Below are 17,307 nucleotides of genomic sequence, written 5' to 3' on the forward strand. Positions count from 1 at the left end.
ACACACACACACACACACACAACATGTTATTATTATTAGTTTCTACATTTTAGAATCAGAATTCTTTGATGTATCCAAGGGGGGGGGGGGGGGATTTGGTTTCTTGACAGTTTTGCAAATGAAATACAATTTAAATGTAAATGTATTAATTGTATAAACTAACACAAAGTAAGAAAGTGCAATAAAAAGATAATATAAACAGTAGAATAACGGTATGTGTGTATTCATGCGTGTGTCTACGCCGCCATATCACTGCGTGTTGCATCATTGTTCAATCCTCACAAAGGAGATAATGGCTTTTATTCTGACAGCATATTCCCAGTGTTCCTTATCGACACGTCAGCACTGACAGCTGCGTTGAACAAGAGCTCTGTATTCAGATTCCTAACATGCTCTTGGGGTGAAGACATCTGGACGAAGCCTACATGTTCCACTAGGGGTGTCTTGTTGTGTTGAACGAGTTGCTTCTGGGCGTACAGTTTGAAGTGGCTGCTCCTGGCTGAGGAGGCCTTTCGCAGCTCCCTACACATGTCTTCCTTTTATTCAAATCCAAAAATCATAACGAATCCGCAGAGTCTGCCCCCCCGCTCGTGGAGCCGCTGAATGATGTCGGGACGTCGTGTTGTTGAGAAGTAAAGCGTTGACGCGCTGACTCCTCCACGGCCGGGAGACTCGCAACGAGAACAAGAGACACGCCGTAATGAGGTCTGTGTGACACCAGGCAAACACGCACGCTGTATATTATACATATATATATGTGTGTGTACGTATATGTGTGTGTGTGTGTGTGTGTGTGTGTGTGTGTGTGTGTGTGTGTGTGTGTGTGTGTGTGTGTGTGTGTGTGTGTGTGTATGATGCTGGCTACAGTATGTGTGTGTTCTGTGTGTTTAACCCCAGCGTTTGGCCCCCCTGTCCTCTCTGTCTGAATGATTTGTCAGGCTCCAGGGACAGAGGGTGTGTGTGTGTGTGTGTGTGTGTGTGTGTGTGTGTGTGTGTGTGTGTGTGTGTGTGTGTGTGTGTGTGTGTGTGTGTGTGTGTGTGTGTGTGTGTGTGTGTGTGTGTGTGTCTAACAGAAAAAGGCCTTTGATGTGAGATCAGAGGTGGTTGCGATCCGAGTCGATCAGGTGTTCAAAGAGAAGACGAGGAAGAAGAAGGAAAGATGGCCTCCATCACAAAAAGAAGGTTGTTGATTTAACGACCCTTGGTTGCACTCTTTATGACCCTCTCTCTCTCTCTCACACACAAATACACACTTTCTCTCAGTTCAGTTCAATTCAATCTAAATGGGGAAGCACGTTTAGTAGAAAGGAAAAAAAGCTTTTCCAACCGAAATCATGAACACGTGAAGGCATCAAAGATTACAAGTCAATAAAATGACATATATCTCATTTGGGCCATCGTGCAGGAACAGAGTTGCACTTTAACTATATTTTGATGCTGCTTCTTTCATACTTTTAAATAAAATCTAAATTGCAACTCAGCAGAGTATGTTTCTACACTGTAGTATTACTTATATTATAGTATATAGTATTATTATTCTGGCACACTTGACATGCGTTCACATCGCCAAAGCAAGCAGCAAATAAAACATGTACCCTATTTTAGTCAAAGTAAAATTTCATTTTCTGTCAAATTCAATTCAAGTTCATTAAATGTAATTTCTTTGAGGTTTCAGGTAACAGTGTTGCAAAAGTACACAACAACAATAATAATAATAATAATAATAATAATAATAAAGTAATAAATATCAACACAGAATAATATATCTCTCTCTGAACAGAAGCAGCGACCGCAGGAGGTGACGGAGGCAGAACCAGCGAGAACAAGAAGTGTGATGGATCGAGTTTCAGCAGAACATTATGTGTACCCTTTAACAGGTGCTGATGGTCACCACACACACACACACACACACACACACACACACACACACACACACACACACACACACACACACACACACACTTCCCCGTGCTACTGTAAAGCCCTGCTGCCAGACTTATATAGAAACCCTGTCTGTCTGCTCCGAGCCGTGTGGTCCAGCCGGACGCTGAGCAACGTTTAGAAGAACACACACACACACACACACACACACACACACACACACTCTCCATCCACAAACACACCGAGGCGTATAAACCCCACAAAGATAAAATCCAAACCCATGAGGAGAAAGACCTCCACGCTCCCGCTCAGCAGCCCTCGTGAGATGAAGGGAAAGGAGGTAAAAGAGCCGAGAAGCCTTTCCCCTCCTGCCAGGATGAAAGCCCGTGTTCCCCGGGAGAACATTAGGAGAACAAACTACCGTCACAGCAGGGGGGGGAACCGTCCACCGCCGCGTGCTCTCACTTCAAACACAGCCTCCATTAATATTGTAATGCTTCCTCCCCGACTGTTTGAAATCAAGAACAAGACTGCCAGTGTGGTCAGAAACTGAGCGGAGTGCAGTTTGAGGCAACGTGGCTTTAAAAACAGAACGAGCAGCAATATGACGTGTAGTTTTTATCTCTACTTGATAAGTTATTATATGGGCAGCGAAGGAAGTAAAAGAGTACATAAACCACATTTTTAAATACTTCTTAACAAATCAAAAGCCCTGCATTCGAAAATCTTACCTTTCCAAAAGTATAAAGGAATTCAAATATACTAACAGTAACTAAAGTAACTTGGAGTATTGACAACACATGCGTTTACTTAAAGTCCTTTAGAAGCAAAACTCTGCCAGAAGCTCAACGAACAACAAGAACTAGTTCAAGTGAAAGATATTCGAGACCACGCAACATTACAGAAAAAGAAACGTATAATAAGGCAAGAGCAACACGTTCTGATTCCTACAGTAACTCGTCGAAAACGGACGCTTGGTCAGGACCTACGATACCAAACGGTACAATACAAGAGATACAATGATGGTACTGTACAGTAGGTCTACGATACGGTATGGTACAGATCGGTATGGTGCAGAACGGTATGGCACAGAACGGTATGGCACAGAACGGTATGGTGCAGAACGGTATGGTACAGAACGGTATGGCACAGAACGGTATGGCACAGAACGGTATGGTACAGAACTGTATGGCACAGAACGGTATGGTACAGAACTGTATGGCACAGAACGGTATGGCACAGAACGGTATGGCACAGAACGGTATGGCACAGAACGGTATGGTACAGAACTGTATGGCACAGAACGGTATGGTACAGAACGGTATGGCACAGAACGGTATGGCACAGAACGGTATGGTACAGAACTGTATGGCACAGAACGGTATAGTACAGAACGGTATGGCACAGAACGGTATGGTACAGAACTGTATGGCACAGAACGGTATGGCACAGAACGGTATGGCACAGAACGGTATGGTACAGAACTGTATGGCACAGAACGGTATGGCACAGAACTGTATGGCACAGAACGGTATGGCACAGAACTGTATGGTACAGAACTGTATGGCACAGAACGGTATGGTACAGAACGGTATGGCACAGAACGGTATGGCACAGAACGGTATAGTACAGAACGGTATGGCACAGAACGGTATGGTACAGAACTGTATGGCACAGAACGGTATGGCACAGAACTGTATGGCACAGAACTGTATGGCACAGAACGGTATGGCACAGAACGGTATGGCGCAGAACGGTATGGCACAGAACTGTATGGTACAGAACTGTATGGCACAGAACGGTATGGTACAGAACTGTATGGCACAGAACGGTATGGCACAGAACGGTATGGTACAGAACTGTATGGCACAGAACGGTATGGTACAGAACTGTATGGCACAGAACGGTATGGCACAGAACGGTATGGCACAGAACGGTATGGTACAGAACTGTATGGCACAGAACGGTATGGCACAGAACGGTATGGCACAGAACTGTATGGTACAGAACTGTATGGCACAGAACGGTATGGCACAGAACTGTATGGTACAGAACTGTATGGCACAGAACGGTATGGCACAGAACTGTATGGCACAGAACGGTATGGCACAGAACTGTATGGCACAGAACGGTATGGCACAGAACGGTATGGCACAGAACGGTATGGTACAGAACGGTATGGTACAGAACGGTATGGTACGTTACCATACGCTAGAATACGATACGACACTTCTTCCATCTAACACAGGGGTGTCAAACTCAAGGCCCGGGGGCCAAATCCGGCCCGCGACTTCATTTTATGCGGCCCCACAAGAGCTTGCAAAGAACGGTTACAGGCTGATTTACAGAAGCACACAAACTACATGTCCCACAATGCATCTCTCATTTGACTTTTTTCTCAGAATTAGACTTTTTTTATTTCAAGATTTCACTTTTTTTCTTTTTAAATCATTTTGTGACACTGAAGAGACTTGCAATTATTTCCCCTAGACTTCTGCTTTCAGACGTAGTTAATTATGAAGTTATTACCCTGTCCGATAATAATCCAAAGCAGAGGCAATAACATTATTTTATATATATATATAACATATTTATTTATGCATCTTTATATAGTCTTAAAGTTACAACCGGCCCTTTGAGTGCAGCCATAATGCTGATGTGGCCCGTGGTGAAATTGAGTTTGACCCCCCTGATCTAACACTACTCGACTGGTTAAGAATAAAGGTTCTGGTTCGGGTTTGAAAAGTATTTGTGTTTTAATAAACATAATAAACCGAGGTATCATATCTACGGTTCTGAAAATAACTTTTCCTAAGTCCCGAAATGTTGCATATATAATACGTTATTGTAGTTACTCGAAACCCCGGTGTGTCTCACAGACACTTAAAGGAGCCGGCGGCATCCGTGACACACACCTCGGGTCGTGACGAAGCGACAGCGTTTGACGCCTGGTAATAAGAGCGTGCTGGCATACGGCGAGTGTGTGTCGATGCGTGGCGCGCGCATGCGAGTCCGCCTGAAACGGAGTGTGTACGCCTGGGGAATAACAGCGGATACTACATGTGTATGCATGAGCATCGAGTGGCTGCTATTGATCTCCTGTGGCCTGTCAGTGGGATGTAAACACCGTGTCTTTCAACAGGAAGCTGCACTCGATACCTGCAGCCTCAACAACTGCTACACACACACACACACAGACAACACACACACACACACACACACACACACACACACACACACACACACACACACACACACACACACGGTAACCATGTTATCAAATCAGCACAAAAAGCCTTTTTCAAGTTTCTATGGTGGATTGACATATTTCTCTCTCTCTCACACACACACACACACACACACACACACACACACACACAATAAATGCTTGTAAAGTACACAAACATGCACTGCTGATAATCGTGTGACGGCATACTTTTGATTATTTTACTGACTGTATGACCACAAGCTCCTGACAACGGTAATATACTAAGATCAAAGTGGCATCCATATGAACACACACCCTTCTTCAAAGACACACACACACACACACACACACACACACACACACACACACACACACACACACACACACACACGGTAAGCTGTGTGTGAAACCAGCTTACGCCCATCAAACTTCACCACAGAGATAACCCACGTGCCAGAGCTAAGATGAATCGATTCTGTTCGAGCGCCGCACTGGTCCGCTAACAACCCATGAATAAGTGAGCGTGGAGGACACTTATCCTCGGCGTGTGTTACGCTTACATGTTTCCCCTCGATTTAAGTTCAACAGGAGTTCCTTTCGCTCAGGTGACGGTTTGGACGAGTCGCTTGAAGTGAGCGAGAGAAGTTCGTGCTTCCTTTAAAGACCTGGTTTAATTGAGGTTTTGTTAAATATTTGTATCTATTGCATCTATTTAAGCTTTCATGTTCACCTGACCAAAGAAGACTCGGAATAAATGTCCACCATATTGTACAGTCGAAAATCACGATAAGCTACATTTGAAACGTCCCTGACAAGTCAACGTAAAAACACTAGCGCCTTCCCGACATTATCTTAATTGACAATTGACATGTTAGGTCTTCGGTAAAGCCAGCCATTAGGAAGTATGGACAGTGTAAACTATAACAAATTCAAAGTTTTATCGGATACATGTTAATGGCATAAAAACACACAATTTAAATAATTAGGAAATACATTTTAGTATTTCTTTAATTAATAAACAGAACTGTAATTTGTGTGTGAATCATTTCATCACGGTCCAGTTACACACTAGCTATACACTGCCGTTGTAATGTTTAGTTTAGTCGCGAGTCAAGACGACCGTTTCACCAGAATTTGGAACATGAGATTTCCTTTTAAATTTAAATAGTTTCGCTAATCAAAACAAACCACACATTTCACAGCCCTCTGCAAACCAAGCTGACGAACATCTGGTGAACGAGACGCCGCCACCATCGGGGGTCCACGTGTCAGCATGGCTCGCAAGACACTTTGTAAAACAGAGTCGTTTTTCCAGAAAGAAAATGATAAAATAAGCCGTACTCCGAGTCCGACAACAGTTTGCTAGCTAGCGGAGTGAGTGTGTATCTGTTGAAGTCTCGTCTACTCTGCAGCTTTTCTCTGACAGCCAGGACCAGCAGTCTGGCAACAAGTATCACAACACAGGGGCTCTCCAACATCTGCCTCCAGTTATCACACACACACACACACACACACACACACACACACACACACACACACACACACACACACACACACACACACACTCCGTCACTCAGCGTCTGGCCACAGTGTGTTTTCGCCACCGTTCCCCTCAGGTTTTTCTGGTAAAGGGCCATTTTAGTCCCAGCTCAGGGCCGCGGGGGAACGCGTCTCCCCGAGGAAAATAAGCACGCCTCGCTCCAGTGAAGACATCTGCCCTTTGAACGCAGCGCGGCTGTTTGAACAGCTGTCAGGGTCTCAGACATGCCCTGATAAAACACAGGCAGGTCTGCGAGGGAGACGGGAGACACTAAATGGACAGAGAGAGTCGTCCACTGGCAAAGGAGGAGGAGGAGGAGGAGGAGGAGGAGGAGGAGGAGGAGGAGGAGGAGGAGGAGGAGGAGGAGGAGGAGGAGGAGGAGGAGGAGGAGGAGGAGGAGGAGGGGGGGGGCACCTGCCTGTTGAATGGAGGAAACTGTGAGAGGAACGGCAGCACCTGCACACCTGGGCTCAGAAGAGTGGCTCAACAGGTAACATGCCATTTGCTTCTGTCAAAATGTTTCTCTTAAAGGTGGGGTAGGTAAGTTTCAGAAACCGGCTCGAGATACACTTTTTGTTATATTCCATGGAATGCTCTTAACATCCCGATAGCAATGAATATCTGAAGTGCTTTGACAACAAATCCATAAAAAAATGTCACCTGTAGAAGCCGTAATACTGTAAAAAGTACAACGGCCTACCTGCCTGTCAGCCTTCAATCGGGGCACAAACTTACCTCGTGCCCTCATTGGTCATGTGCGCGTTCGTGTGTGTTGGAGGCGGGGCTCTGTGAGGAAGTGGCAGATTTTCTCCGGTTGTGTATTTTCAAATTCTAGCGATCTCGAGCCGGTTTCTCAAACTTACCTACCCCACCTTTAAAGACAGCAAATATAATAATTTGACTCCAGGTTAACAAATACTCAAAGTTCATTCTGTCGGTGAACAAATCGTTTGCATTGCGTACATGAAGGAATGCTTCATCCAAAACGTATCTCTTGTTCAACAATTACTCTCCTGTGTGGAGAAGGAATTAAAACACGGCGTGATGAAAGGAAACCGGCGCTTAACTAAAGCAAAAGTGTTAAAACCGTGCTGTCAGCTGTCACATCTGTAAACTTGCCCGATAGCCTGTTTTAAATTGACGTTGTCTGAGGTCTTTAGACAGGTAGGTAGTACAGGTAATAGGTAGCACCTTTCTCACTGTCCCAATGGGCTCAATGTCGTGACTGCTTTTCGTTTTTTTGTTTACTTCGTTCCCTGTATTTGACATGTCTGTGTGACGTCGCTGCCTTCTTGGCCAGGTCAGCATTGTAAATTAGATGTTATCTCAATGCTTTGTATCTGGTGAAATCAAAAATAAATATTCCTTTCGCCACCTCAACACGTCCCAAACATACAACTTATCACTAAAATCGCACTATTTAAAACACTCACTTTTGTGAAAACATGCTAGTCGTCCGGGCGAGTCGAAGTGTTTAGATCAGGGTTGCCAGCGATTATTCGATTATTCGAATATTCGCTACAGTCTCCATAATCGAATATTATTTTTAAAAATCGATTTTATTTATATATCTTTTTTTTTTTATGTATTTTTTTTTTATGGCTTAGTTTCAACCAAAATATATATAAATATATATATGCTAATAATAGTAATAGTATTAATAATTGTAAATGGTCATTGGTCACACCACCAGTTTGTTTTACTGTAAACTTGCAGGAATAATCGATTATTATTCGCCAGGGCTGCCGAATAATCGATTTTGATCATGGTCAGTTTCTGGCAACCCTAGTTTAGATCAGTCAACATTTCAAGCATGCGACTGGATACGTGAGACTTGGACTGAGTGAGACTCATCGATGCAACATCATGTCTTTACGTCCGCATATCCTGAATCCTTGATTTCATCGACTTTGGTAATCCTTTTATTATCTGTCACGTTTTGTTGATCTGTACATGAAGCGGTGAAGTCCCTGAGACACGTGGAATGTGTGATATTGGGCGACATAATTAAAATGAGATTTGATGGAGTTGGGCTGTTGGACTTTTCTCTATTTTCTTTATCGTCCGCTCGTCGTGGAGGCATGTGACAAAAAGCGAATTGTTTTTTAAGGTATCCCAGGGTCGGCCATTGATACAAAATAACAACGTTGTGTGTAAAATCACTCCCTAAGGGCAGTTTCAGACATGATTTGAGTTTGAACACTTGGACGAAGCCCTCGACACGGGGAGAACACACAACTCAGAACCTCATCGAATATAAAGAAAACCTAAAAAGTATAAAAGCAGGTTTTTATGATATCGTTTTAACTTCAGCGAGTGTTCGCACGGCCACGGCTGCCCTGGCATCACTCTCCCACCCGGAGAAGATCTCAAGCTTAACCGCTAAGACTTTGGTCCTGAAGTGTCGGCGACTCAGCGAAGCGGAACAAGTGTATGTCAGACTTAGAAAAGTGCCGGCAGCTCAATTGCATTAAAGCTCTTAGTTTGCCCGAGCTCCGATCTAATTGGATAAAGCCGGGAAAGCAGCTTCCAATGCGCACCAATCCATTTCCTTTCTCCCAAACCCTTCTCTTTGTCTGGAGCCGCGGAGCCGCTCGCCGTGTTCTCTTCCACCTCGTCTTTTGTCCTTGTCAACATGCCCCAAATGAGACTCCCCTAAAACCAGGAGGTGAGGGACGCGATGCACGAGCGCTCCGAGCCGACGCTGTCAGACCGACACACCTCTCACACACTCTCCTCTCCCGTCCTTATTAAAATTCCATATTGAGATTCCTCGCTGCCACTCCGCCTCCCCGGCCCGTCACTCACACACACACACACACACACACACACACACACACACACACACACACACGATCCAAACTTTTCTCAACTCGTCCCTGCTCTTGCCTTTATGTGTGGGATGAAAGTTTCCTTTAGGTGATGTGTGTGAGAGCATGTCTCCCCCCCCCCCCCCTCTCTCATTGTCATTATTTTCGATGGTGTCCCCTCTGATCTGCGGATCCTTTGGGTGCTCTCTCTCTCTCTCTCTCTCTCTTTTCATGTTGTCAGGCGCTCTCCTCGGCGACCGCCACTGAGGGGGGTTTGATTTCCCATCATGCCTAGCATTGACTCCCTGACTCTCCTACCCCCCCCCCCCTTTACTCTCCCACTGAGGCGAGTGTCGTGCCCCCGCCTGGTGGGGCAATTATCCCCGGTAGTAATGAGGAGCGTCTCCCGGTGACTGACACCTCTCCCACTCATTTGTCAACAAATCAGACGGCTGGTGTGGGCGGCCATATTGAGCTGAGGGTTGTCGTCTCTCTCTCTCTCCCCTTCTCTCTACCCTCCTCCTCCATCCTCCATCCTTTCCCTCTCTATCTCCGCCACCTCGTTATCTCTGACAGGGTGTCACTCCTTTCCGACTCCCGTGTCAGCCTCCACGCGTATTTGTGTCGCCGAGGAAAACTCTGACTTCCAACGCGGCCTAATGGCCATGTGTGGCTAATGATCACTAAGTGACACTGTTCAATGCATCCGCGTCCTCGCCAGCCGCCGTACACACTTTGTCCGGCGACTCGATGAAGAGAGCAGAAGGGAAACATATTTGTTTTAACGCTGCTTTCAATTTGTCACCATTAGCGGCTGTGGAGGATTTATGTAAATGTGCCGTGTCATGTCAGCACCGTCCGTGATGTGCCAATTACAATGAGCATGCTGTAGAGACGTGTCTACCAGCGGTGTAAAGTAACTGTATTTACTCAAGTACTTAAGTACACATGTGAGGTACATGTGCTTCTACTCCACTGCATGTATTTAATACCTTTAGTTACTTTGCAGATCTGGATGAATGATGTGAAATATGTGTGTGTGTGTGTGTGTGTGTGTGTGTGTGTGTGTGTGTGTGTGTGTGTGTGTGTGTGTGTGTGTGTGTGTGTGTGTGTGTCAGGTCTTCTCACCGTGCTCTTTCCTCTCCTCCGGGCTGGACGACGCCTCTCCGTCGGACATCAGGCCGGACATGGAGAACAGCTTCCTCCCAGAATCCTCCCCGCCCTTCAAGGATCCTCCCGGGGATCCGAAGTCAAACTCCTTGCCCTCCGTCTCCGGGAAGCAGCTCTTCAGCCTCTTGGCGGGGGTGAACGCCGAGTGGTACAGCCCAGATTCCCTCTCCTCTTGCGGGGAGGAGAAGGGCCTGAAGGCGCCCACCCCGCTGTGGTTCAGCATGCTGAGGGTGGAGCAGTCCAGGTGTCCGGGGGGGGAGAACTGGGGGTGCAGGTGGAGCAGGGAGGAAGGGAAGTCTCTGGAGGGGAAGGTGCCGGACATGGGGCCCTGGCGCTGGTACATGGAGGTGAAGGTGTAGGAGGCGGAGGGGAAGGGCAGGTGCAGGTCCTTCTCCAGGGACACGGGCACTCCGAAGGGTCTGGGCGCCTGGCAGGGGACGGAGGCGTCGCGGCCGGACTCTGCGGTGGAGGCGAGCACCATGAGGGCGGGGGAGGCCAGGGGGGCGGGCAGGTAGGAGGAGACGTCCATCTTGAAGGGCCGGTGGAGGTCCATTCACCTCCCTGTTAGTTACTGACGAGAGCGGGAGAAAGAAGGACGTTAAAAAAGTGTCTTTAACAGGATATTTACGACCGTTTCCTCTATCAAATATCAAGAAATGATTTCCTTCAGAGAATTTGTGGATTGTTGTGTGAAGTTTTCAGGGAATTTTTTTACGGGTCCCAAAGATTGTCTGACCCTTTCTTTTTCCCAATATGGCTAAAGATTTTTCTTTAACGCCTTCGTAGTGATCTAATTAATAAATGACTTTTGTACTGAAGAGAGGTGGAGCAGAAAGAAGGACATCTTTGGGATCATAAAACAACAAAATAGCAGAAAAAATAAGTGTAACAATCCTCAAATTCTTCGAAGAAAATAGTTCCTTGTGATATTTTAAAGGAAAAATGGTCGAAAAAAACGTGTTAAATAAATTGTTTCGACCATTTTTCCTTTAAAATATCACAAGGAACTATTTTCTTCGAAGAATTTGAGGATTGTTACACTTTTCTGACTCTTTTCTTCCCAGTATGGCGTCCAGAAAGGATTTTCATTCCTAGATTGTAACAATGGACTTTTCCTTTCTAATTAATAAATGACTTAGTTGTTAAGTTTTCAGCAAACATTCACCCTTTTTGCTCTCAAATATAAGGATTTTCTTTAAAGCATTTCTGGATTTTAACAATTAATTAATACTCTTTTATTATACTTTACTTTTTTTCCTGTTTTGTACATTTTTCATGGAATTTTTTGTATGATCCCAAAGATTTTCTCAATGAATCAATCAAAGTGTACAGTATGTGTTTTCTGACCCTGTTTTCTTACACATATACAACTTTGATTTTCTTCAAATAATTTCTGGATTTTAAAAATGAAGTTTCCCTCAGTTATTAATACATCACTTTTTTTCTCATTTCTTAATTTTTCAGGATATTTTTTATGAATGAACCCCAAGATGTTTTGACTGTTTTTCTTTCAAATATGATAGAAATGATTGTCTTCAAAGCTTTTCTAATTATCACACCCATTTCGCCTCTTTTAATAATTTCTTTTCTGTTTTGTTAAGTTTCTAGGACTTTTTTTAACACACAAACAAAAAAGGTTTTGCAACTATAGAGGCTTTTTTACAATCCCAGTTTTGGACTGATTTCAATAGAAAGAGGTTGGAGAGGCCTTCTGTGCCTGTGCATAATTACGACGGAATAAACTAGCAATAAAACCCACACGTTGCGAAGCATGCAAACAATCTGATCGCGATGTCAAGTCAAATAAAACTGGGGGAAATCGTTCAAACGCGATCAGAAAATAACGAACCATTCCTTCTTGTGTCTCTCTTTAAATAATGAGTAAATCAATCATTAGTAAATCATGCTAATTGTGTCCAATAAAACGAATACGAGGCGGAACGTTTTAAATAGAATAAGTACCCGGGAATTTCTCAAAATGAGCAATAGGCCTATTAAAATACGAATGAACAAGTTGCACATAAAACGTTACAAGCATTAAGTCTGTTAATGATTGCAGATAATTAACAAAATACGAAAACAGATAGACGACAGTAAATATATGGGAATTGGAAGAGATGTATAAATTAACGTCTTCCCACGTTTCTTCAAAATGAAAGATTGACATAAGAGGCCGAAATAAGGAAGTAAAGTTGTGCTTTTTGGAGGTCTTTTTTCAGTTGTTCAACCTTAACATCTGATAATAAACCAGGATGAGAATTCAAGTTTGCACACGACACTAAATCGACTTTAAAAACACTTAACCTGGACAAATTAAAGCAGACATTCAGCATGAATTTCGCCATTAATTGACAGATTTAGCGACTTTTTACACAATTGAAAGCGCAAAGTTCTAGATTTGAACTAAAATGTCGAACTCAAAGTCTTTACATCGTGTCAACCCGGAGACCAGTGTTGCCGCGAGAGGAAAGAGAGAAAGCCCGGCAAAACAGAACACACACTGCTCTGCCATCACCGGAGCATCACCACTCACCGTGTAATGTACGGGAAGCAAAACTCTTCTTCTCTCAACTTCTCCTTCTTCTCGCGCAGGACGCGGCACTTTCTCCCGGTTGCGCAGTAAAAAGCGAGTCAAAGAGGAAGAAAAGAGAAAACGTGCAGCAGCTGCGGACAGATCCAGATGTTCAGGCTGAGAGAGAGGGAGAGGTACCGCTCGGATGTGCGCACTTTGGGGAGCGGGAGTCGCAGCTTGTGGGCATCAGAGAGCGGACTGGCTGCGGGTCTGTCGGACTCTGCTGGTCTCTCCTTCATGCGCTCAGTGTGACAAACCTTCCTCTCTCTCTCACACACACCCCTCTCTCTCTCCCCCTATAGCCCCCCCTTGAGACGCGCTGCATGCGATGGACACTTTCAATGTCTTCCCTCGCTGTAGATGTGTTACAGTGAAATTGAGTCCAAAGGAAAATATTCAGTTTAACCGAAGGAAGAAAAGTTATGTCCGTAAAACATATCCTTTTCTTATTATGATACTTACGGTGTGAGCACATGATGCACTCTTTGGACTTCACATATACTTCCTGCTTATTTCTGTATTTTTACAAACACGATTATTCCATTTGCGCAATTCTTTCTCTTTTGTGTGTAAGTATATTGTATGTTGCACTCGTTGTATTTTCAGTACCAACGAGCTGTTGCAAAGGACATTAAAGCCTTCGATTACATTTGTATTCAAACATTTTTAGTGACCATGAAGAAACAGTCGTGCAGGTATTTATCTCTAAGCCTCACCAGATGTATTTCTACTACATTATCTTCACTTTTTTGCCAAGCCAACAACTTGTAAGTGCTAGAATGTGCAGTTTCAGTCTTCAGTCGATTTGACTTTTTAGGCATTTGAATACCTCGACACCATGCACCGAACATCACTTTAGAAAAAAGGACGGACTTTTCAGCCTAATGAAAACCTTAAATTCAGTGCGCGAGGTATACAAGTTAAGTGTGTGTGTGTGTGTGTGTGTGTGTGTGTGTGTGTGTGTGTGTGTGTGTGTGTGTGTGTGTGTGTGTGTGTGTGTGTGTGTGTGTGTGTGTGTGTGTGTGCGTGTGTGTGTATGTGTGTGTGTGTGTGTGTGTGTGTGTGTGTGTGTGTGTGTGGTCTAGCATTACTATCCTTGTGGGGACCTAAATCTGTTTACATAGTCACGTGGGGACTGGCTTCCCTTATGGGGACAAATTGGAGGTCCCCATAAGGGGAATCATTAATTTTAGGGTGAAGACTTGTTAGGTTTAGGATTAGGATTAGGATTAGGGTAAAGTTAAGGTTAAGGTTTAGGGTTAGGATAAGTCTCCAGGAAATGCATGTAAGTCAATGTAATGTCCCCTGAAGTGATGTATACATGGTGTGTGTGTGTGTGTGTGTGTGTGTGTGTGTGTGTGTGTGTGTGTGTGTGTGTGTGTGTGTGTGTGTGTGTGTGTGTGTGTGTGTGTGTGTGTGTGTGTGTGTGTGTGTGTGTGTGTGTGTGTGTGTGTGTGTGTGTGTCTCCAGCACCCTGCTGTGATTGACACTTGGGAACATTCCCATTTGATGAGACACAATGCAAACCAATGGTATTATTTGTCACAGATAATCTGCTTTCTCCTCCGACACACGCAGCGTGTAATATCTGCATTATTCACATCTGATTTCCAGCACATTGTCAGAGAACACAGCTGAGAGCGCCACAAATCAGCCCAAATCACTCTTAATTTGTTTTTATCGGTATTGGTATTGCTTAAAGACTTTTTGAAATAATGTAATTGAAATAATTCCTTATTCCCCGGAGCCAATCCAGAGGCTTTACACCGCTAATCTAATGTGACACGCAATTTCCGTCTCTCAGACGATTGCTTCCCCTCAGGTCCCTGTCTTTAATGAACAGCCATTTGGCTGTGAGCCTGAGTGTGTGTGTGTGTGTGTGTGTGTGTGTGTGTGTGTGTGTGTGTGTGTGTGTGTGTGTGTGTGTGTGTGTGTGTGTGTGTGTGTGTGTGTGTGTGTGTGTGTGTGTGTGTGTGTGTGTGTGTGTGTGTGTGTGTGTGTGTGTGTGTGTGTGTGTGTGTACTTAGAGAGCGAGAAAGAGTCTTGAGATAGGAAATGAGTGAATTGGGAATATCACAGCCAAAAGGGGACGCGGAGAGGCGGCGTGTGGGGAGACGTATTAGTGGTTCTTCGTGCTGCTAACTCAGCCTGAAAACACTCTGGATAATTGGGATGTAAAATAAATATTGACTGTCTTTCCTACATCAAGAAAACAACGACACTCATTGGCTCCTTACATCCACACAGTGATCTCTGAGATGATCCTCTTCCTCTCACACCTAGAGACAGCCGGTGGCGAGGAAGAGGAGGAGGAGGAGGAGGAGGCCAGACAGCAGATGCAGACCTTTAACTGGACACATAAAGCAGAGTCCAGACTGACTGGGTAACAGTGTTGCCCTCGGACCAATGTGGAAGTGCCTAACACATGTCTGTCTTGCTTTTGACAAGGCAAGGTCATTACTCCCTCGCACATTGTGTTGGGGTTAGACAGCCACATGCCGCCACACACTGTCAGACGGAGAGAGAGATACGTCTGAAACAAGAAGCCCCTCAGAGTCTGATAGGGAAAGAACGGAGAAGAGCCTTTATTTAATATCCTAGATTGTATAGAAGTCTATGAGAACATGACCCGACTTCTAACTGGATTAAGACCTCAGTAAACATGTTCCTGATGGTCTCGATCTCTACGGCATAATGTTCATTTAGTAGATTAAGGTCCATTCGACAAGAGGGTATGCTTAAGGGCGGGGCTTCCTTGTGATTGACAGGTCGCTCTACGTGTTTCCAAAACCTTTCACGCTGTGTTGTTGGATCGTGAAAGCTAATTTTAGCATTTTGGTCGCCTCAAAATGTCTCATCGAGTGTTCGGCTGCACGTGCCTCCATCCTCTTGTCTCGTGGTTGCTCCTGGTTACACTAAAACAAGATGGTGACTTCAAAACTGCACACCACAAACCAATCGGCTACACATCTCTACAACTACATCCATTTCTCATATACTTTTTTTTTTTTTTTTTCGTATAACGTTAGATGTCCAACTCGGTGTCGTGTAGCCATGCCCGCATCTCTGGTCCTAGGTCGAAGAGGCTTCCGAGGGTGGTCGATATAAGGGGCCGATGGTGATTTTATGGACAGCGGTCTGCTCAGGGTCGGTCGTCTCATATCCTGGCTTTAGTCTTGACTAAAACGGGGACTGAATTCCCAAACCACATCAACTCGGGGTGAGGACAATCTTTGTGTCGTTATAAAGTAACTGGTCATCTCTTCCTCAACCAGGAGATGCCGTGAATACCCTCATTTGCAGCCGGTCGGTAAACACGCACTCACTGCAAGTGGCGCGTTGACATTCCGATGATTATTTCCACCACGTTCGTCCAATTTGGCCCCTGCGCTATGGTGGCAGTGGGTGGTGTGTACAGTGGATGGCGATGGGTGTGTGTACAGTGGGAGACGGTGTGTGTGTGTGTCCTGCAGGCCCAGTGAAGTGTTAATGATGTCCCCGCTGCCTCAGCCAGGTTATGGCACAGGGGCCGTTAGCCGCCCTGGGTAAACTGCATGGCTCCCAGAATAAATTGCCACCCGGAGCCACGCAGGCTGGTCAGCCAGCCAATTACAGGCCTGCCCGCTCAGCTGAGGATGATGGGAGACGATGTTAATTGTATGTCTTCATTTTCTGGCAGGAGGTGAGTCACTCGGCTCGTCTTCTTCACTGCCGTACGCGGGCATGCAAACGCAGAGCGCCGGCACGTATGCACGGAGATGGTCTCTTTGTGTGTCGCTTTGCTCAGTGCTGTCTCACACATTTAAGGTTGGAATCGTCGTGAAGCTATTTTAGTATCCATCTTTTCAACACTAGCAACCAGCAGATAGAGGACTTAAAGAGGCCCTATTTTCCTTTTGGGTTTCCCCCCTCCTGTAGTGTGTCATATAGGTTTTAGTGCATGCAAACGGTCTTCAAAGACTAAAATCAATGTGTGAGTGAGTGAGTTTCTCTCCCACACACTCCCCCCCCCCCCCCCCCCCCCCCCGCCTGAAACGCCTCCATTGGACTCCTTTAGTCACTTCCTGAACAAAGTGGCATCACTACGTAACACTGGCTCTTCTATTGGCTAGTGCTCCAACACATT

The 17,307-nt window shown here is 45.1% G+C and overlaps 1 pseudogene; it reads right to left on the reverse strand.

The window, feature by feature from the left end:
* Positions 1-11,162, reverse strand: part of LOC117445488 (E3 ubiquitin-protein ligase RNF220-like) — a 28,712-nt pseudogene extending 17,550 nt beyond the window's left edge.
* Between the last annotated feature and the right edge of the window lie 6,145 nt (positions 11,163-17,307).

Source organism: Pseudochaenichthys georgianus, chromosome 4, assembly GCF_902827115.2.
Source record: "Pseudochaenichthys georgianus chromosome 4, fPseGeo1.2, whole genome shotgun sequence".
Classification (NCBI taxonomy): domain Eukaryota; kingdom Metazoa; phylum Chordata; class Actinopteri; order Perciformes; family Channichthyidae; genus Pseudochaenichthys; species Pseudochaenichthys georgianus.